This window comes from Phyllostomus hastatus, unplaced genomic scaffold, assembly GCF_019186645.2.
Source record: "Phyllostomus hastatus isolate PE091 unplaced genomic scaffold, TTU_PhHast_1.1 phas_scaffold_200, whole genome shotgun sequence".
Classification (NCBI taxonomy): domain Eukaryota; kingdom Metazoa; phylum Chordata; class Mammalia; order Chiroptera; family Phyllostomidae; genus Phyllostomus; species Phyllostomus hastatus.
The window spans coordinates 8,074,599-8,080,674 of NW_025334016.1; the positions used below are offsets into that span (position 1 = coordinate 8,074,599).

The 6,076-nt window shown below is 41.5% G+C and overlaps 1 pseudogene; it reads left to right on the plus strand.

The window, feature by feature from the left end:
- The first annotated feature begins 3,242 nt into the window (after positions 1 to 3,242).
- LOC123832828 lies at positions 3,243 to 5,127 on the plus strand (annotated as a pseudogene).
- The last annotated feature ends 949 nt before the right edge of the window (positions 5,128 to 6,076 follow it).

Below are 6,076 nucleotides of genomic sequence, written 5' to 3' on the forward strand. Positions count from 1 at the left end.
TGCCTTGGTTCCCAAGCTCCACCTAAGCCTGAAACAATGACAGGGTGGTGCAGCTCTGTGCTGAAAAGGGCGGATTCCCCAGGTGATCAGGCCTAAGAAAGAATATGTAAATTACTGTGAAACCTTCTTTGTTAAGAATGCTCTGTTGAATGAGAAGGGTCCTAGGAAGAAGTTAGTTTGTTCCTCAAAGTCTTACAGCTCTTTGACCCTGACTCAAAATAGACCGGCAGAGTTCCTTGTTATCTATTGTTCCTTACTTGCCCTTAATGAGTACTGTACTTTACCTGAATTATTATGCAAAACGAGCCCAATAAAAGCAGGTTTTGACAGTAAATCAGCGTGCTCCCCACTAGAGGGGGTGGCCATTCCGTCCCTATTTCTCCACAGAAACTAGTCTGTCTCTGTGCATGTTTTTTTCTCGCGTATTGTCGAGCCATCCGCAGCGTTCCGTGATCACTACTGGCTGGTGACCCATGCATCAGGGGTTGTACCATCTTCACTTGAGGTAGCAATGTATTAGAAAGCAACACATGTCTGTAGACGAAGAAGAGCATTTTCAAAAACAGTTGATATTGTCCCCATAACATGCATAAAACTGAGTGTCTGTATGACAAAATTAGGAAATTATAGGAGAAAATTCATTGATGTATACATGGCATAAATGAAAAGTGAGTTGGATGAAATAAGCACGTAAAGTTAAAAAGAATACCTAAATTGAAAAGGCATAGTCAAAACCTACAGTAGAAATAATAAAGCACAGAATATGTACTGTAGAAAATTGAATCAGAAACATGAAGGCTAAATTTGATTACCTCGCTCAGAATTCAGAGGAAAACAACAAAGATGATTATGGGTATAGAAAGATGCTCTAATAACATAATTGCAGGTGTTTCTCAGGAAGAAACCACTTAAAACAGACTCAATCAAGAGAAGGGGACTGAGCAAAAAAGCATAATAATATTAACTTAGATAAGGAAAAAATAATGATTAAACAAAGACAATAATCCATGCTAAAGTAGAAGAAAACTGCCCTAGCATAGGGATTAATAAAAACCCCCAATTAAGAGTACACAGATTGATAGGATTCAAACAGATACTACACATGCCTGCATACACACATGCCTGTTGTGCATTTGTATATACATACAAACTCATAGAATCCACACAAAATTGTTTAATTTGGGATATAAATAAAACAATGTCCTACAAATATCCTGGAAATATAGACATCTCTTTTAAAGATGTTAAATGAAATGATCAAATATAAATTTTCTAGATTAAAATTTAGGAACAATTATCATCTGAATTAACCAAGGACATTTTTAATTGATGAAATTATTGTAAAATTCATTTAAATATTTAAAAATACAGTAATAGAAAGAATATGTAAGAATATTGTAAATAATTTGTAAAGAAGAGTATTGGGAAGAGACTAATCCTTCCAAATGGTAAAGTCTACTATAAAGCAAGAATAAGTAAATCAACATGCCACTGAAGGCAAAGTGACAAGATAAGCAGGTCAGCATAATAGAAGAGATGACCCAAAACCAGATCTTAATATTTATGTTATACAAGGGAAAACAATTCTGTGTAGAATAAAGAGATTTTCCAACAGTTTTGTTATGATTGGGTAACTATTTGGATTTGCATGGGGGTGTCTATTCAGACCCTCACAATAGAGTGTTACAGAACACAACAAGGGGGGTCTGGGACGATATACTATTATTTAAAAGGCCCCCAGGTCCGTCATGGACGCCGCCCGAGGAAAGATGTCTCTCAGTGCCAGAGATTCGTGAAAAGGAAAGGAAATGTTTATTTAATGCTATACAATCTTAAAGTAGTGACCTAATGTCTTTATCAAAAATCCCAATGTCCCCCAAAACACCCACAAACAGACACAGTCCTTCCTTCCTTCCCCCTTTGCCCAGTCCAGAGTACCGTATCTCAGGGAAGGAAAATGAAGTCCATGGCTCAGACAGTCCTCTGGTTCTTAGTTAGCCCTCCTTCTCAACTGGGAGACCTCCCTGGGTTCTCGGCACCCTCGGCTGAGTCGCCAGGATCTCTGCTAAAACCAGGTGGTGGTTCCCCTTCTAAAGCTGTGGGGGTCTCCACTCTGTCTAGGCCTCATGGTTCTCCCTCTCAGGGCTGCAGGAAGGGGAGAGTCCCCACTCTGCCAAAGCCGCGTGGTTCTCTCTCCTATGGCTGCGGGAAGGGAGAGTCCTCACTCTGTCCAAAGCCACGTGGTTCTCCTTCTCAGGGCTGCGGGAAGGGGAGAGTCCCCACTCTGCCAAAGCCGCGTGGTTCTCTCTCCTATGGCTGTGGGAAGGGAGAGTCCCCACTCTGCCAAAGCCGCGTGTTTCTCTCTCCTAAAGGAGCACGGTTCTCTCTGGGATGCAGGAGTCTCCACTCCGTCAAAGCCGCGTGGTTCTCTCTCAATGACCGCCAAGTCTGGGTTTTAAATCCCCGCGGCCAAACTTCCTCTGCAGCCTCATTTCCGACTCCTCCCACACTCAGCTTCACATGCCAGAACTCATATCCTTCCAGCTTTACTGGGCTGCCATCTTGAGTCTGGGCAGGTGTGGCCCCATGTCCTGGAGCCAGTCTTCTCCGAGCTCCCACGCAGGCGCTGTAGCTTGGGGGATCTGCCCCCAGTCACGTGTTGGTGGGGAAGTTACTTCCATTCCCCTGGCTCAGAGATGATCACAGCTATTTAACATATCTAAGCGACCAGCCAAAGGTTATAGATATGTTAAATGACCACACCAGAGGGTAGCTGCAAGGCTGTTGCTATGCAAAACAGCTCTCAATGGCCTTGCTCCATTTGTCCCTTCCCCCAACCCACACCCTGGGTAGGGGGGTGGAGACATCTTAAAATCTCCTGGACACCTTGAGTTCTGGACCCCATTTTAAATGCCCATTTGGGGTCCCCCCTCTTGGCTGCACCCTGTAACAAGAGCACATAGAAAATTACATACCAGTAGATTAGGATTGAATAATTAAATTTTAAAATATCAAACAATCAGTGGCCAGCAGGTCTCAGAGTGAGTACATGTGCACCCACTGGACCTGAGCAGAAGGAGCACCAGTACTCATGTAGACATGGAGGGCAAGGCACTGTTTAGGGGGAGAGAAAGGTTTGGGTGAATTCTGTCCCTGGAAGGGGTGTACAGAGCAGGGCAGGAGATGCTTTGAGGGAGGTAGAGGAGCAAGGGAGTATCCTGAGCTAGAGCAACCCACCAGTCATGGAAGTTGAAGAGACGATGGATTGTCTTCAGGAGTTCCTGGAACATCACAAAGTGATCGTGGACCAATTGAATGAACAGCAAGAACAAGACCAATTTACTGACATCACCCTGATTGTCGACAATCACCATTTTAAGGCCCACAAGGCTGTTTAGGCTGCTTGCAATAAGTTCTTCTACAAATTCTTTCAGGAGTTTACTCAGGAACCTTTGGTAGAGATAAAAGGTTTAGTAAAATGGCCTTTAGTCATTTAAGAGAGTTCACATATACAGCAAAATTAATGATACAAGGAGAAGAAGCAGCCAGTGATGTGTGGAAAGCAGCAGAGTTTCAGCAAATGCTAGAAGCTATCAAAGCTCTTGAAGTCAGGAACAAAGAAAACTCTGCTCCACTGGAGGAAACTACCACAGGAAAAAGTGAGGCCAAAAAAAGGATTGCAGAAACTTTAAATATCAACACTGAGTCATTGCCACCTATAGAATCGGAACCATTGAAATTGAGGTAGAGATCATGGAAGGCACCATCAAAGTGGAAAAGGAAGGTGTGGAGACACTAGAGGAGCATGTGGCTTCTGCCAAGCATACTGTGAAGTACAGTACTTCAGAGTGTGTCTTCTTCCGATAATTCAGCTCTGGCCCTGTTGGCAGATGTTACCAGCAAGTACCATCAAGGTGACAGGAAAGGGCAGATGAAAGAAGACAGCTGTGCATCCTACCCCACAAGCAAAAAAGGTAGAAGGTATTGATTGAAATTGTGGAACTTCAGGTGGCACATGTGGAGAAATGTGCCAACATTGTGAGAAATGTAACCATTCATTTACATTGTTTTACCATTTTAAAGAACACATGAAATCACACTCCACTGAGAGTTTCAAGTATGAAATATGCAATGAAAGGTATCTTCAGGAGAGTGCATGGAAACAGCACCTCAATTGTTACTACCTTGAGGAAGGTGAGGTCAGTAAGAAGCAAAGAACTAGGAAAACATTTCAGACATATCAGTACTGTGAGAAACAGTGTAACCACTTTGGATATTTTAAAGAGCATCTTTGAAAACATACAGGTGAAAAACTTTTCGAATGTGCAAATTGTCATGAATGATTTACTAGAAATAGCACTCTCAAATGTCACCTGACTGTGTGCCAAACTGGAACGGGAGCAAAAAAGGGAAGAAAGAAGCTTTACGAATGCCAAATCTGTAACAGTGTATTTAACAGCAGGACCAATTCAAAGATCACTTGGTAATACACACTGGACATAAACCCAACCATTGTACTTTATGTGACTTGTATTTATGTGACTTTATGTGTTTCTGCAAGAAAATTAATTAAGGAGGCATATCAGTGAATCTCATAATATTTCTGAGCATCTGGTAACTGAAGAAGTTCTTTCAGTAGAAACCTGTGTGCAAACTAATCCTGTATTATAGAACAAATAGGTAAGGTTCATGTGTTACCACTGCTTCAGGTTTGGGTAGACTCAGCACAAGCGACTGTGGAACAGGTCCATCCCAGATCTGCTCCAGGACAGCCAAGTACATGGTACACACAAGAATGAGCTTCCAGAGCAGATCCAAGTGAGTTACCTAGAAGTGGGTTGAATTCAGACTGAAGAAGGCACTGAAGTCCACATGGTGGAGCTGCATATTGAATGGGTAAACCAGGTGCCCCTGGAAGTCCACACCGAGCTTCTAGAAGCAGACTTGGATCAAGTGACCCCTGACGTCATGAACCCAGAACAGAGGGAACTAAGCCAAGACCTCACTGCTGAGGCAGCTGGAGAAGTTCACAAAGACGCCATGGGTTTAAAGACCAGGCCAGTGATGGGTTCTCAAGCTGGAAGTGTAGGAAATGAGAACAGAACACCTTTGCCAGTTTTAGAATGAACAAGTGAATATATTTTTAAACATATGTGTTGGGTTTTTGAACTGATATTGGGCAGTGTGATTGTCCCTGAGCTAACAGACAAGTGGACCAAAGTTAAATTCTTTTCTGTTGTGCTGAACTGTTCCAATTGAAACAACCTGATTTCTCCTCCTGGCTAATACCACAGAGGAGGGATGTTTCCTGTAAGTGAATGGGAAGTTTTGAGAAGTATATTTCTGGAAACTTAAATGGATTATATTCTTATACAGTTAGGTACTAATATATCTATTTTCATTGTGCCAAGAGTTCCCCCTTCTTTTTCTCAGGTTGTGTTCTTTCTCAGTTTTTACACATTGTAAAACCAAACATAAAATCATTAGAATATAAGTACTGGTATTCTAATGCATGTTAGAAAACTGAATATCAAGAATATGGACCACATGAAGAAAAGTACATTGCTACTGTGCAGTTAAATGTTGGCTTCTAGCTTTCCTCAGTTTGAACAACATTCTTGTCTACTCTGATAGTCACAGATGTCAGCTCTGCAACAGAAACAGAGTGGTGGCAGCAGCAGAATTTCCAGAATGTAAAAACAATCCATACTCATGTTCCTTTTCAAAACCAACTAAACTTCTATAAGGCATCTCTGGTTCTTTCAAAGTGTGTGTTACAAGAAGCGATGTAGATGATGCTGTATAGTATTTATATTTTTGCTTATAATGGCAACTACCATTTCTTTTTCACTTAAGTTAGGATGAAAATTTCATTTAATGGCAGCCAGAGGGCCATTTTCAACTGGGAAAAATTCATTTCTATCTGTGGTAAACTTTATTTTGGTTGAAAAAGTGCACTAGTGTTTTACCACCAGGTAAAAAATGGATGAGCATCATTTAAAAATTAATGTATTTAAAATAAAGTACAGAGAAAAACATGTATAGAAGATATCAGGCTTTGTTTTGAGTGAATCTT